The sequence below is a fragment of the Phaenicophaeus curvirostris genome, chromosome 2, assembly GCF_032191515.1.
Source record: "Phaenicophaeus curvirostris isolate KB17595 chromosome 2, BPBGC_Pcur_1.0, whole genome shotgun sequence".
Classification (NCBI taxonomy): domain Eukaryota; kingdom Metazoa; phylum Chordata; class Aves; order Cuculiformes; family Cuculidae; genus Phaenicophaeus; species Phaenicophaeus curvirostris.
The window spans coordinates 64,724,778-64,741,474 of record NC_091393.1 but is presented as its reverse complement, the minus strand read 5'-3'; the positions used below and the strand labels follow the sequence as shown (position 1 = coordinate 64,741,474).

The 16,697-nt window shown below is 44.6% G+C and overlaps 1 protein-coding gene across 1 annotated transcript in view; it reads left to right on the top strand.

The window, feature by feature from the left end:
• The window catches only part of GALNT2 (polypeptide N-acetylgalactosaminyltransferase 2), a 246,957-nt gene that overhangs the window by 52,225 nt on the left and 178,035 nt on the right, over window positions 1-16,697 (top strand). The window lies entirely within an intron of this gene.

Below are 16,697 nucleotides of genomic sequence, written 5' to 3'. Positions count from 1 at the left end.
ACATAAATTGTATCTATCTCTATCCAGCCAGCCTTAGGGGAAAGGGGAATGCAGGGGGAGGAAGCGCTGTTAGGCCTGGTCCTGCTGTGTGGCGCAAATGGCAGAACTGCTGCACCTGCGCTGGCCCCGGCAAACTCACTGGGAACCCTGGGGAGCTCACTGCAGTCTGTCAGCAGATGTCTGGCTTTGCCACATCATAGCGCTTTACTGTGGAAGCAATAATCTGGTGTAAAAGCCAGTGGGGGTTATAACTCTTGCTCTCACTTCCATGGCAAGCAGAATTAAAGCAGTTACAGCGTTTATTTTTGTACTCTGTTATTTTACATTTTCTTACTGAAAAAATTTGTGAATGTAACACAGCTGCCTGGTGGGTGCTGTGCAAAACTGTGGAAATACAGTAAAATATTTGAAAGTTTGTATCTGTTTGCTTGGTTGGTTTTGCTCCTGAGTCCAGCCCTGGGCAACCTGGTCTGACCTATTGAATGTCCTTCCCAATGAAATTGTCTTGTGATGTCATGATAATCAAAAAGACTGTCTAGTTAGAATTCTGATCAATTTACTGTCATTAAGGAATCACACGTACTCATCTGAGCTGTGGCTGCTCTCAGTGTACATTTTTATTTTGTGGCAAATGCGAAGTACCAAGACCTGTCTGAGACCTCTTTAATCTAAGCTTGAGCCTTGGTGCTTTGCATTCAGTCTTAGGGTAAGAGCAAGCCCTGGACTTACTGCGGCTCAGCTGACAGTAATTTAATGAGCGGTGGTTAATTAATCACATTTGAACCTGTATGAACCTTTATGAACAAGCTCCCTTTCATTTCCCCTTCTGTAGCTAAACTACAGAAGTTTATTTTGTTGAAAATGATAGGGACTAAAGATCCAAACTTTTATCTAAGTGGATAAACCACTTTCGCACGTGCACACAGTTAGTACTAAGAACTCAACTCTCACACAATTATCTGTGGTAGGGGATGGGCAGAGGAAGTCTGGAATGTGCCTCATAGCAAGGTCCAAAGGATGAAATGTGGCTGAGGCCAGAGACTCCACAGTGCACGAACAAAGGAGGTCTGCCACTGACCCTGCTACCTCTGCAACTCACACCTGCTTGCTCACCTTTTCCATCTTTGCCATGTGGAGCCATCTGTGCTGGCTAAACTTCATCCTTTGAGTTGGAGATGATCCTCCTCATATCTTGAACACGAAGCTTGGAGAGAAAGCTTTGATACTGTGCAAGTGCTGTTCAGAAGTAGCCACAACAGTGGTGTGTAATCACACTGTTCTAGCCACAAATGCAAAACACAGCACCATATGGGCTGCTATGAAGCAAGTTAACTCCGTCCAAGCTGGACCCTGTACATCGCTGCCATTTCTGTATTTTATTTCAGAGGTGAAAAGCTGATGTGGGCCAGCATTTTGAAGGGCAGCTACTGCTGCCCTACCAGGCTGTGGGACACTGAAGTGCCTCTTTGGTCTTAGAAGGGAAAAGTGTATGTGCTGGGTGCAGCCAAGTGGGCACCAAAGGGAGGGAGGTCTCCAGGGTGAGGGCAGTTAATATGCTAGTAAAATGAGGGAAGGTTATGAGTGTTGGGAGAGGATCTTGAAAGAAGAGTGAAAAAAGGAGAGCTAGGTTTTGAAAAGAGGGAAAGGAAGTGAGGTAGCATCTCTGGCGTGTGTCAAGGCTCCCCTGATGTAGCCATATGGTTGCAAACCACACACATAGTTCAAAAGCTTTTGTGCGTAGACCACAGAGTAAATAACATCATTTTAAAGGAGGTGAGCTACTTGAGTTGATACCAGTTTTATTTCTTTAATATTAACCTTAATTTTATCAATTTTATCTTGGCTTGGAAATGAAAACGTGTAATTCGCATGGGCAGGGGTGAAGGGAATAAAAATCTCCTACTATAAAAGACATGGTGCTTGAATGAATGAAAAATTGAAACCCTGCCACAATTAAATCATAATTTAAAATATGTTGTGCAACTGCCTCTTACCCACAGCCTTCCTTCTTCTCCAGACTAAGCAGCGGAGTTCTGAATCACAAAGCTGCGTTTCTATGAAGAAGTTACAAAGGGGTTAAAAAGAAGTCTCTATTTCTCTGTTAATCCTAGGTCTTTGTCCAAGAACTGCTCTGGGGTTTTTTTTTAGCTAGAATAAATTAAGTCACTGGCAGAGGACCACCTGCTGAGAAAGCAGGCTTTGTTTTATTGAGTACATTCCCACGAGGGTGCAGTGTTCCTAGTTTGTCACACGATGGAGCCATTCTGCAAGGGTGCAAAAGCACCATTTGAAATCGCGTTGTTTGCAGTCCTTTCTCAGGCTGCGTGAGTTTATGAGCTACGAGCACCAGGAAGGTAAAAGGGTTTGGAAGAGGCACCATCTCAGGGCTAAAGGGCAGGGTTGCGCCCTTTGTTTCAGTTGAGCGTTAGCTTCCTGCGAGTGAGCTTGAAAGCGTACTCCTTACAGGCTTCTGCAACAGTGAATCTTGGCTAATTTTCCAACTGTTGATGCAGTGCATCTTTTCCAAGGGCTTCTCTCACTGCTTCTGTACTAACAGAGATACCTCCCATAGGCAGAGCTTGCAGGCTGGCATATCAGGGTCCTGCTGACTCTGCCACAGGCTCAGCCTGTGGCTCTGGGTGTGGTGTTCATTATTCGTGCCTAGGCAGTGCCCAAGTCTGCTGTGCCAAAACTAGCTCAAATATAAAGTAAGAGACAGGATGGGCAAGAAAAACATTCATGACCAGCAAAGATCACCTTGGTTTTGTTTATCCCTTGTTTGTGTGAAGCTGCTGTGAAAATCGGCTGATTTTTCTACTTCTCCGGGGATGAGGCTTGATGCTTGATTATCTTGCTATTTTGGATAGAAATGCCAAAAATGATGCAAGTGTAAAATGGTAGAAATTATTTTTCTAGTTTAGAAAGAAGTTATTTTTCTTGTTCTTACCTCCTGGGAAAAGACAACATACTGAGTACTTTCCTTCACGTTTGAAATGGTTCAGTTAACTTCCTATTAGTTTACTTCTTGATGTGGGTCCAGTGCTGCTGGATAACAGAAGGTTCCTTCCGAAGGCTCCTTTATGGGTTAAATCATAATAGCATGAATAAAGGAGAGGTTCCTGTATCATCATTATCAAACCATTAAATATCTACAGTAATAACAGTTTGCCAATGATGCCAAACTGAGTGGGGAAGTGGACGCTTTGGAAGGGAGAGCCACCCTCCTGGAAGGCCTGGATAGGCTAGAAGATGGGGCCAACAAGAACTTCACAAGGACAAGTGTTAAGGTCTTGCACCTGGGAGAGCATAATCTAGGAGTGCAGCACAGGCTGGGATCTACCTGGCTAGAAGCAGCTCTGTGGAAAGGGACCTGGTGGTCCTGGGGAAAAACAAGCTCAATACGAGCAAACACTGTGCTGCTGTGGTGAAAAAAGCCAACAGGATGCTGGGTTGCATCAACAAAAGTATCACCAGTAAAGGTAAGGAAGTCATCATCCCACTCTACTCAGCACTTGTCAGGCCACACCTGGAATACCCTGTTCAGTTTTGGTCTCCGCTACGCAAAAAGATATGGGCAGGCTGGAGAGGGCCCGGAGAAGGGACACAAAGGCGATCAAAGGGCTGGGAGGCCTACCAGCTGGGGAAAGGCTGGGAGAACTGGGTTTGTACAGCCTTGAGAAAAGAAGGCTTAGGGGAGAACTTATCACCATGTTCCAGTATTTAAAGGGTGGCTACAAAGAAGCTGGAGACTCTCTTTTTACAAGAAGTCTGTGTGAGAAAGAAAAGGGGTAATGAGTACAAGTTACTCCCAGGGAGATTGGATGGACACAAAGGAAAATATTTCACAATGAGAACAATCAGCCACTGGAATAATCTCCCCAGAGAAGAGGCAGACTCCCCAACATTGGACACTGAAGATTCAGCTGGACACAGTGCCAAGCCATCTTGTCTAGATGGTGGTTTTGCTAAGAAAGGTTGGACCAGATGATCCTTGGGGTCCCTTCTAACCTGGTATTCCACAATTCTATGATAACAATACCAGGATTCTATAATCTTTGTGTGTTACAGGCTTTTAAGGAAGCTTGCCTTCAGGTGTGACAATTGCTTTTCTATTTGAAGCATATTCTAACTATTTAGGCAAAGAACTGCATTTGTGTACGAAACAGTGTTTGCAACAGTGATTGCATGGAAAAATGAGGGTTTTTAAAAAAATTTTTTTCATCATAATGACTGCTTGATTTTTTCCAAGAAGAACCGTACAAAAGTGCCATTGTATCCTTGTTGGCAGCGCTGACATTTGCTACTGTATCATCAATGAAGTATTCTGCAAACAGTTAAAGTTTCCAAAAAAAAAGGGAAAATGCTTCTGTTGTTGTATCTGCCTGGTAGGATTTATGCCACAGGCAAGTGGAAGTTAAACCTGACTTGCTATGGAGTAGCACTGATTTGTATTCACGTAGGTTTTTTTTTTAAGTATGAAAGGGTCTTGGGTTTTGGCTTTTTTTTTATTTTGTGACTTTAAAGCCTAGAAGATTTATGAAAGAAAGTGTGTCCCTGTGACCTTCTAAGAGCTTTTAGTCTAGGAGAGCCCTCTAGCAAACCCTTTGACTGTTCTTCAAGAGAATTTGGAAAGACTGAATAAAAGCACTCCAAGTGCCTCAGCTGTATTGCTATCCTTTTCCTCATAATGAAGGACACTCACTTTTTTGTACCTATTTCTAAAGGTGGTAATGAATGAAAATGGGAAAACTCATTTGGTCTCTTGTAGTCTTGTTTTAATGCAAGCACAGACTGGCAAGAGATACAGGTGTGCAATGACTTTCTAGCAGTGGCTCCTTGGTCCTTTCTAGGTAGAGAGTTATGTCAAAGAGCCTTATTCTGACATGTAGTTTTGGGGCTTCTCTTCTAAGATTGATGGAGACCAACTGCTGCTCCTAAAAACTGGCATTGGTTTGATTACTTAGTGTAGAAGTTGGATTCAGATTTTTTTCTTGAAGGTGATAGATGATCTACTTTGAACTAGACATCTTCTCTTGGAGGCTGCTGCAGAGCCTTGGCCCTCTTTTTCTGGCAGGGAAGTAATTTTAATTCCTTTTCAACTCCTTCCCACAAGTTGAGGACAGGAGTCTTTCTGCTGAGAGCTGGTGGAGAGAATTTGGAAAACAAGCAAAGAATAAAAGGAGAGGGAAATGAAGGCTATGTCTCTTGTTAATCCATTCAGCAGCCGAGTTTTCTGTTAGGTTCGGGCACCCCTGCTTTTATTTCTACAGCCTCTGCTTGGTTCTACAGGCTTTCCCAGAGCTGTACTTGGGCTTCTCAGGGATGTGCACAAAGCTGAACGTGGCTTGCCTAAGGATGAGGACCATGGTCTGCTTCTGCTCTAGGTAAAGGAGAGAAGAAAAAGAGTAGGAATGGAGGTCTGGGATGCAGTCATCTTTGCTGATGAGATGACTTTGTTAATGGTCTGATATTGGGTAGGAATTGGCAGCTTACAAGAAGGAAAGAAGCTCCTGGTGGCTGAAAGCAGAGCAGCTTTGAAAACCAGGCTGTTCTTGGTTTTCAGTGCATCTTATACATCCATTGCTTTATCTGGTGTACTGTAAGTGCCTAGAAACCCTCTTTGATGATGGACCTCCATGTGCGTAGCAGTGTGAACTGTGGGCAGGCGCTTGCTGCCCTAACTTACTGCCAGGTGTGAGAGACGGTGGGTGGGAGAAGAAACAACATTGCAGGGAGAAGTGATGGATTTGTGTTTAGTTTTTCATGCCAGTTTTAGAGCAGCGTGTGGGAGTTCCCTTCAGTAACCTCAGGGAATAGTATTGTTGGGTTTAGGTTCTGTTAATATCCCAGGAAAAGAAACGAATAAATGACCATGTTACAAAAAAGTCGGATTTTCGTGTTAGAGCACAGACAAATTTGATCAACTACTGCCATTGGTGAATTACGTGACCTGTGCAAACAAAGCCTCAGCTTTATCGGAGAGTGTATTAACTGGAGGAGGGGAGGCTGATTTATTGCTCTTCATCAGGTCGGTAGTTGTCAGCCTGTAATCCCCTGAAAGGCAAGTAGCCATCCGTGCTTATCACTGACAAGAGACACTAGAACAAACAGATGTTGAGTTTCGCCTGGCAAAAACCACTGCCACTTGAGCACAGCTGGTCTGTCTGAGTGCAAGTGGCTGCTGCTTATTCCTGTTTGTGAGGCACAGGGGTGCAGTTGGTTCTAAGCACTAGTGGCTGGGAGAAAAACTCAGTACTTTGGTGTGGCTTTGTCCCTGCATCTGCTGCAGGTCACCTGTGTGCTTTGCTTGCCAAGGCCTTACCTGCTTTGGCCGCTGTTGAGTCTTCCCCATATGGGATTTGTGAGGTTTGCAGAATGTTTAATGCTCTCTGGGTACCTAGGTGAACTGAGATTATTTTTTTTTAATGCTACAGCATTATTTGGTTTATTGACAATATTTCAAGTCATAACCAGAAAATATGTAGACTGACAGCGTAATTTCTGCCCCATTTATCCTTGTACCAGATACCTGTGAAACTTGCTGTTGTTTTAGTGCGCATTTTACTTTATTTTCAAGGATTTGTTGAGACTGCTTAGTGTTTTCAGGAGACAACTATGCAAATGTGAGTAGCTAGCACCTGATTTCTTCAGCCTGACATTTTAAAATATGTTCATTGAAGTTTTCACAACCTAAGCCCATCATAATGAGAGCCTAGAGTATGTGCCTTCTGGTACCACATGCAAAGGAAATGTGTGTCTAAGAAACCTGTTATTAGCAGCTCGTATTTCGTTTGTGCAGTGACATCTAAGAGACTTTTTAAGCACCTTATTTTCCCTTGCTGTAAAGGCAGATTTCTTACTGCACCAAGAGGCAAGTCTGTTCTTCAGATCTCAGCCTGTGCTGTATTGTCTGGATGAGGAAAAATCTAGGGGGAGAAATAATTCTGTTCCTGAGCCATGGAAACTTCACCAGCTGGAAATCTCCTTTGACCCACATGCCCTTTCACTGCAATAGCAAGGGATTATCATCTGTCACAGTATTTCTGCCCGCACTTCTGCCCTAAGCTGCTGTTTCTCTAAAGGCATCAGCAGACCTGTTGCATTCTGTCTGTTTGCAAGGGGACTGTCCCAGCAGCTCTTGTTTGAGGGGAGGTTCTCAGCATACTAGGAGCTGGGAAAACCCATTAATGTGAGTGGTAAGAAATGGTAGTGTACAATTTCCAAGATATGACTTTTCAATCTGTTCTTTCTAGATAAGTGTCATGGTGTTATAGCTGGTCTGTGTATCCACAGAGTGTGGATGAACTACATTAAATGCTTCCTCCTGGCACTTCTCCATTCCTGTTTTTGAAGGACATTGTGTAGCTATGTTGTTTGAACACAGACAGTCTGGGAGGTAGGTTGACCTATACATGCAGATCCAGGGTACTGATGCAGTTGCGGTACATACATCTTTTACCCTGCCACGCTGTAGTAGCAGCAATGTTTAGAAGTAGGTTCTGTACACAGTTCCTAGGGACTTTGAATGACAGAAATGTGCCCTTAGAGCTCACGGCACTTTTCATCTTCAAAGTACATTATAATCATTAATGCATTAATTAGGCATTCTCCCCTTCCTTCCTGCTAACATGGTTTATTAAGCTGAATGTATTTATCTTTGGGCAGCTTCTACAAGCAATTGAATGAATAATTTTCTTAATAACTTTAATAGCAAAGACATGAAAGGAAACAGGGATGATGAGGAGGGCAAAAGACCGATGTAAATAAAGCTGCACTATGAAAGGAGAGGAACAATTTCATTCCAGGTGTAACTTCCCCTACCCCTGCAACTCCCAGCTGGCAGCTGTGCAGTCTTTGTTGCTTCTGTCTCCCCTAACCTGCATGTCATTGCACATCTATCACACACAAATGCAACAAAAGGAGGTCATGGATGACTGGGACCTGCAGAAAAGGAGAACATGAAAATAGCTTGCAATTACAAGGTGAAGAAAGCCTGTATCAAAGTGTGACTTTTTACATATGCTATGACATTTTAGGTGATTTTATGAGAACCAGTACAGTCAGTTTAGCAGAGTATTTCACAGGGAAGGTGGAGGAAGATCATCAAAGATCATGTCAGGGGGTTTAAGGCATAAAAAACTTTAATCTAAAGCTAATGAAGTCTTGCTTTCCTTCTCTATCTTTACCCCTCAAGCACGTTTATTGTGCCTTCAAAACACACACAAATACACAGTGTGTGCATGTTACCATATGTATGCTGTTTTGTTCCTACTCTTACAGTAAATATTGGTGGAAGGACATAAAATGTTTGCTCAGAATAAGGACAGCCCCCCAGGAAAAAGCTCTGAGATTTGGTGAATTAGTGACTGGGATGCTGCAGTGTGACTTCAGTGATTTGCATCTTAGGCAAATCTGCCACTTGCTGAATGATTTCACCTCCGTCTTCTTCTTACCTTGTTTATTTACATTTGCAAGCTTAAGAGCAGGAGGGACTACTAGATCATCTGGCCAGACCTCTTGTGCATCACATCACAGTCCATTGAGCTTGATATAGTTACTGCTGTAGTGAGTCCAATAACCTGTGGGTAGTTGCAACGTATCTTTCACAAAGCCAAATTTTTGACACTAAGCTTTTCACGGCAGGAGTTGTGTTCTAGCCAAGCTTTAAGAAAAGCTTCTCAGCAGTGTTATTAAGCTTGTGTCAACACCAAGAAAAACAACAACAGAGGTAATATCAATAATGTTAATTATAATAAAACCTATTAATACTTTATTGGTTAAGCTTGCATTTTTTTCTTTTTTTTTAAAAAAAATGTGAAGCCAGCCACTGTATGTGAACTGTAGCCTTCAGAAAGGAGATTGAGAGGTGGCTTTTAAATTCTAGCATGCAAGTACTTCTGCAGGGCAACAGACCAGGTAATGGGAGGGCTTTTTAATGCAGTGAAGGAGGTTGTAACAAAAAAAACCAGCATAGCTGGGAGCTGTTCTCCAGCAATGCAGATTTGCAGTAGGTTGCAAATAGTTATGTTATTGAGCTCCATACAGCAGTAAGGGAGTAAAATTTTACAGCTGATGGCAGACAGAATAAATGCTAGGAGTCTGAAATATAGATTTTATTAAACAGAGAGAATCAGCCCTATTCTTATCTCTTAATTCCTGATTTAAAGTTCAAGAAGTCTGCTTGTGCCACTTTGATGGAAAGTGGCTTGCCAAATGGCGCAAGTATTATTTTTTTTTTAAGACTTCTTTCAGCTAACATGGATTTGACACTCCCACAGCTTTGCTCAAACTCTGCCAGACCAGGAAGATGCTTGTCAGCATCCTCCTTTACTGAAAAAGCTAACTTAGTCTGAAATCTTGAAGGAAGAAAACCTTGACTTAAAATAGAAGTGTTTGTGACAGGACGGGGTCATAAGAATGCAAGTATCCTTCTAACCACCTGCCTGGTTGTCAGAGGAGCTCATGTCTTCCCCTTGGCACCTTTGGATGTGTAGAGTTTGCCACAGACTGCCTGCAGGCTGCAAAGGGAATGGAGGAGATAAGCATGTGCACTGAGAAGTGACTGGAGTTTATTTGCTGCAATAGGAGCAGTGCCCACCACTACCAGTCACTTCTTACAGGTCTTGAATGGAGGGACTTAGCTGGTTTATCTGAAGCAGTGTAGGGCCTTATCCATCTCACTGGACCCTGGTTGGAGGCTTCTTTCCCCACAGCAGCACCAGTGGTCCTCACATCAGAGCTGTGGTCCCACCTCAGGGACTCTGTAGGTCTGAGCCCGATCCATTGCTGCAAACCAGCGGGGAGCATGGCTTGAAATGAGATAACAAGTTGCTGAGAAGCTAACATGCACCTGCCCTCTCTGGTCCCTGCTACGGGGACACTGGTCTCTGGCGCAAAGGCGGGACAGACATGGCTGGTGAAAGTCAAGGTAGCACCTGAAAGCACTGCAGCTAAGTCTGACAGAGCTGCCCATGAAGTCCTAGGACACTGCTGGTGCTGCATACTCAGAAGGGAGCTCAGCCTCATCCCAAACCTGCCACCCTACCCAGTGGTACGGCTATGCTGTAGCCAAACTAGCTCTTGGCTGGATTCCCACAGGTGCCAAGGCTCAGCTCTCGGGCTGATTGCTTCGGGTGGGGATGCTGTTTTCCCTTTAGCCCTCATTACCCTGACACCACAGGTACTGCTATCAGAACTACCTTGATTAAGGCTGGCTGAAGCATAGCTAGAAGCATTGCAGTTGTATCTTTGATGACAAAGCAGACACGTCTTCTCGGCTTTAAAGCCTCGTGCTGTGTCTCCAGCACAAGAGTGGGTTATTTTTCTCATGGCTGCACTTGAGCTGTTCATACTCTGAAGCAAGAACGAGAAAAGAGGGAGTGAAACTGGACTGGAGTGAAATGGATTTTATTGTTCCAGGGCCTGTGATGCAGTTTCCTCTCTGTAGTCAGAGCTGAGCTTTCAACCTGGTTGACTGAATGAGAAGATCATCCATTAAGGCTTCATGACCTTGTGGCACAATGATAACACCCTGTTGTTTGGGAACCAAAAAGGTTGAGAGTTCATCCTTTTGGGATAATTTTAAAATGAAACATCTACGCATTTAGATGCAAGTCTATTTCAGGGTGTTGTTTCAAAGCTTGCAGGAAATGTTCAAATGGAAAGCATGCAGAAAGACAGCAAAGTAGAAAACCCCAGTGCAACTCTGTTCAAAGCAAGGTCTGCTCTGCTGTTTCTATTTACAGTACTTCAAGAATGTGTTTATTTTGTTTATAAGAGGCAGCTGGGATGGGACTTGCAGTGTGGGCTAGGACAAGTTAAAACAAACAAGCACTGCTGTGGTAGCCTCTTCTTCCTTTTCTTTAGGAGCCAATGTAGACTGCAGGTGAGCAACACCACAAGGAGGCTAATTTCTTGCAGCTGACAGTTGTTAGCTGAAGCACTGGATTTCCAGAGCTTTGAAAGGCAGGTCTTGAAGACTGTATGTTATAGTGTGGGTGGTTTTATTCTTTTTGCCTTGGATTCTTGTAGGATGTACTATTCTTTCCTGTCAAGAAGTTTGGTACTGAACATGAGCCTTACTGACTGTGGCCTGTCTGCAATGGCAGCATAAGCTGGGATGTGGTAAGTGTGGGCTCCTTGTGTTGTAGTCTTTATATAAAGAGCAGTTTTCCACTGCTCTTCGACCACCTCAAAGGCTGAGGTGGCTTTGTGCTTAGTGTTTTTGGTTACCTAGGCTCACAAGCCTTCATCTTGCCCAGGTTCTGATCCTTGGTGTTGGGCAAGGTGGTCGCTATCAGGCTGCTTATCCTCCTCATGAAGTGCTGTAGCCCAGCATCTGCAGTGTTTCACCTTTTTATGCACTTCCTCTGTTTATGTAGTGATTACAGACATAATTTTTGCCTGCTGTACAACATTCCTTAGGTTCCAGAAATGCAGGCTGTTATTGTGATTGTTAAAGGAAAGCAGAGCTGCAGCTCAGAACTGAGTGTGAAATATTCCCCCAGTCAGGTGTGGTAAGTATGTCTACAACTCAAAGGCTTCTGAGATGTTAAACTGGTCTGAAAACGAATGTGATCTGTAAGACCAGTCGAGGGGAAGCCACCTCTATAGCAGACTACTGAGCAGTTTTACCTGCTCTAAATGGTTCAACTTTTTTCAATTCTTGTTTTCTTTGGGTGTCTTCTGAAACGCCTTCTCTTTCTCTGTTTCTGCTGACAACAGTTTTCAGGGGTCTTCTGCAACAGCATGAAAACCATAAACCCTGAATGATTTGTCAGTCTGTTGAATGCTTTTCTATTACATGCCATCTGGATGAAGCCACGCTACTGAGTTGATCCTTTTGTTCCTCCTGTCTTGGATTGGGTATTTCCACAGCTAAGAATTGGTCAAATGGGCTAATCTGTATTTTGTGGGCCAAAGAAAGATTCTCAACATCTGCAAGAACACCACCCTGCCCTTATGGGGAGGGAGAGGAACCCCAACATTTTGTTGCCATAAGGTTTTGGCTGATTTGTGGCTTTAATCATTTCCTCTTGGCAGAGGACTATCCAGCTCTCTGTGCTTTCTACCAGGAACTGACTCACGGAGTTTTCCCTCAGTGCACTGGGAGAGTGAGTATCTGTGTGTATTTGAGGAAGCTAGTGAGCTAATGTGCAGATGATGATGATGATGATTTCTAAATGTGGGGGGAAAACCCATATTTGGCTATTTTAAACAAACTTCTCATTTTATGCACCAGCCATTGGAGGTTCATCTGCTCTAAATAAGAGATTTGTCAGCCTCATTGCTCACAAATTGCAAAGCTGGTGACCTGAATGTTGTTTTTTTACAGAGGTAATTGATAGCTGGTAGTGGATAGAGTTGATCGGATACCATGGTGATGAGCCTGATCTAAAATACAAACCTTAGCCTTGCTGTCAGCTCTGCAGACCTTGTGTCTTACGTTGATGTTGCATTGTGGCCTTAGGCATCATCACCATCTAGGACTGAACCTGGCATTTGCGGATCTAAATCACAGCCTTCCACGAGCTGGAGGCTCAGGCAGGCAAGTGCACTGTGACCAAACGTGAGCTAAAGCGTATTCGCGTAAGCTGCAATCAAAAAGATTTAAGCAAATACCTTTTTATCTCACTTTTGTGATAGGCTAAGTGTATATACAGTCTGCCACTGCAGCTTGGCAGATAAGTAGTGTCTTCTAGAGCTGTAGCAACTAATCAAGTAACCGAACTGTGAGCTGAGGAGCCCGGATTTGTTATCACAGGACTGAACTGTCTTAGCCTTTGTCATCCAGCCGCAAGAAGATGACAGAGCTGCAGTGGGCAGGGGTTCAGATTGTGTTTGCAGGAAATCCAGCTGATCATAGTGGAGCTCTGGGGCTGTACAGGGATTTGTGTGTTCAGGGGCCTTGGAGGATGGCTGCCTCTGGAACGTTAGAAGTGTCTTGGCAAACCAAGCTTGTTAAATAACAGAGTGTGTTTCCTGTACTATCAAGGTTAGGGGTTTTTCATGCTGTTCGTTTTCATCTGTCATAGGATTAAGCATTCCAAACAATGGGGCTTTCTCAGTATCCTTGAAGTTATTTCCTACCTTTAAAGATTAATGTCATGGAATTTTTTCTTTGATCTTGAGCTTGATTTTCATTGGCTCAGTTTTATCCTCTTACTCCTGGATACAAGGGACAATGGCAGGAGAAGTAGGATTTCTTGCGTCAGGGTTTGGAGGCATCATATTGCTGTTGCCCCAGCTGTGGAGGAGTTGTGGATGGTCTTCAAAGCAGTGGTGCCTCTCCCTTATGAGCAGGAAACCTGCTGCATTTTAGCTGTGTTGCCTGCTGACCCACTGACCGATCTTTGATGTTTTTATTTTGAAACACATCCCACTGTACAAGATAAATGTGTAACTACAGCTCTAAAAGGTTATCTGCATGCTGTGACAGAGGAGCAGGCTGTGCCCAAGGCTAAATCCCGTAGCCTAGCTGGCTGCTGGCTGACAAGCAGGTGAGAGAACAAATAGGGAGCACAGAGGGTGTTTGTTTGGCTCCTGGGGCTAAAGAAGTGGGGGTCTGTGCTCTGCAACAAAGACAATCTGCATTTAATTTCCCTGGGCTGCAGTGCTGGCAACAATGGTAGATGTTCATCTGTAGCATTAAACCACTGTACGGTCTGGGCTGAATCGCTGTCTTTGTTCAGGGCTGGAGCAGCAGGAGCACTATCAGACAGCGTGACCACAAGTATGAGAGGGAGGGGAGAAAGAGAGAGACTGGATGCTGGTAGGGCCTATCCAACCTCTCCTCCTGTGCCAGGGGATGTGTTCAGTGACCTTGGGGAGCCCTAAAGGGAAAATAGTGCCATCGTCAAAGAGCTTTCCTATGGGGTCACATGCCACAGTTGGTGCCTGTTTGGGCTGGCCTTCACCCCAGCTCTGCCTGGAGAAGGGGAGTAGGAGTTGGCTGCTGCTCTTCCCAGAGGAATATTGTGGAACGTCAGGCAGGAGCCAGCCAGGCCATGTGCAAGGTGCATCTGCCTCTTACAGCTAGCTGAGGCTCTGTGCAAGAGATTGATCAGCCCTAAGTCTACCTGGCTGGGATAGCCTCTTCCCTAGAATGAGGCCTTCAGAAGGTAGTGAGGAGGGTAGAGTTGGAGATGGAGCGTGAAGTGTGATGCAGAACCCTGTTCCTCTAGCAGACACCTGAGTTCAGCCAGGTGTTGCATGGCAAATGGAATCCCCCTCCAGAATCTGTTGGGCCAGGCTTAGCACAAAATCTGTCATTCAGTTTAACAACCTTTGCAGAGGGCTGAGGCTTGGAAAACCCCTCCCCAGGGGACTCCAGGCACTCACTGGGCTGTGAAAATAACACCCCGTCAAACTGGCAGCTAGCAGCCACGGAACAGGTTGCTGTGGCCGCCAGCAGCATTATCTTTCCCTTAGTCCTCAAGCTCCTTGCTCACTGCAGTAGTCGTACATTTGATGCAAGTACCAAAGCAGCAGGAGGGGTCTTCTACTGTTTTTTTTTTTGCTGGGAGTGATTTACAGTCTGCTGTTGACCGCAACGGGCAGGAGGAAAGTGTGGGAAATTGGATCCTATTCTCTAGCCCCACAGAAACGGTATTTGACTGGGAGACTGACTGTGCCAAACACAGTCTTGGGAAACCTGAGCTTCTCCCACCTCACCTACCCCATTGTACGGTATTGCCCGTGCCAGCTAAATGAAAAGCAGTGTTAATTGGGCTGTTTGCTCCTAAGCTTCTTTCCATGGCTTTTTGGAGGCTGATTAAGATAAAGTAAAGTGGGGATTATTGGGATCCTAGTGGAGGCTGGAGGGGTGGGGAAGGAAATTCCTTGGAGGAGAGAAAGAGGGATTTGAACAGCTGATGGCAAGTCTCCGCAAACAAACCTAGAGTTAGGCAGCAGATGGACTAACACTCCCTGGGCTTGTGCCAATGCATCAGATTGATTTTAAAGATGAAGCACCCACTGCCTGGGAAAGCAAGCCAGTAGCCCTGCGAGTAGGAGCACTTCCTGGCAGCTGTTCAAACACTAGCTGCTTTACAGTTCACGTTCAGTGCACCAGGAGCCAGTGAGAAGCACTGGGGACTTGGGATATGAAATATGACCAGTAGGGACTACAGACCAATTAAGGGATTATATTTGAAGGGAGGCTTGCATGGAAAATAATGTCTAGTTGCTCAGAAACTCACAGTGTACAATGAAAGGACCAGAAGAACTCAAAAGGGCCATCAAGTCAAAGTCTGTGCCTCCCACCATAGTAAATGCTGAATCTTTCAAGCAAAGGTGTAGACTTCTCTGGAATTCAGTTCCAGAGGGTTCTTTTTTCTTTCTCTGGACCTCAGCTGTAGGCCAGCTTATGTCCTCAGAAGTGACTGCTGTCCTGAATGACGTTAGCTGTGTTACTGACATCTACCATAACATGTTTAAACTGAACTCACAGGGTACCTCATTGATGGGTTTGGCTATGACAAATTCTTCCTTCTCCCACACCACCTCTTTCCTTCTACAGAAACACTATGAGCTGGAATGATTTGGTTTTCCCTCCTCTACTTTTCTCAAAATGAAATGAACCTCCCCACTGACAAAACACAACTACTGAATAATAAAATATGTGAAGACTCTTTAGTAAAATAAGCATTTTTACAGCAGGTCATTCCATTGGATTACATATAGGTATACATGTATATGTAATGTAGCCTTCATGGTCCACCTAATTTATGAAGGTTATTCCATGATTTTTCCTCTTGATTTTCCCATTATATGTAATTTGGTTCTCTTAAGTACACCATACACTTTTTTTTATTGTATGCATGGCAAAGAGGCACTGACTCCAACCCTGAGCTGATGCCAGCTCCTACATCTTGAATTGCCCCTTGAACATAAGCTTATATATAAGTTAATAATATTTTTAAGGCTGATTGTACAACGTGAAGTTATGATTAGAGTCTGTATTTAAGACTAGGCTGCCAAAAAGGTTTTGGCAATGATGGGCTTACAAGTATTTCAGCTAAAGGCTGGCACAAATGTGGGGTGGGCTGGGAGCACCACAAAATCTACGTTCTTCCCCAAGGAAATGTCCCTCCCCCAGCATGGCACTTCCCTCCACCTCCATTGGCATCGCAGCAAAGGGTGCTCGTGTTTGTCATCCCGCCTCCTCCTCAGTCATGGGGTTTCTGATGCAATAGGAGCAGAGTGAGAAAACAAGCATGATGCAGCAGGCGTGGTGAGGCACAGCTGTGGCAAATGGAAAAAGTGCTGGGAGGCTGGCAGCAGGTCTGATATTGGGAGTTTCAGGGACAGAGCTGTGGAAGGGTAAAGAAGGAGCAGCATGAATCATAGAATCATAGAATAACCAGGTTGGAAGAGACCCACCGGATCATCGAGTCCAACCATTCCTATCAAACACTAAACCATGCCCCTTAGCACCTTGTCCACCCGTGCCTTAAACACCTCCAGGGAAGGTGACTCAACCACCTCCCTGGGCAGCCTGTTCCAGTGCCCAATGACCCTTTCTGTGAAGAATTTTTTCCTAATGTCCACCCTAAACCTCCCCTGGCGGAGGTTGAGGCCATTCCCTCTTGTCCTGTCCCCCGTCAGGAGGCCAGCACCCTCCTCTCTACAACCTCCTTTCAGGTAGTTATAGAGAGCAATGAGGTCTCCCCTCAGCCCCCTCTTCTCCAGGCTAA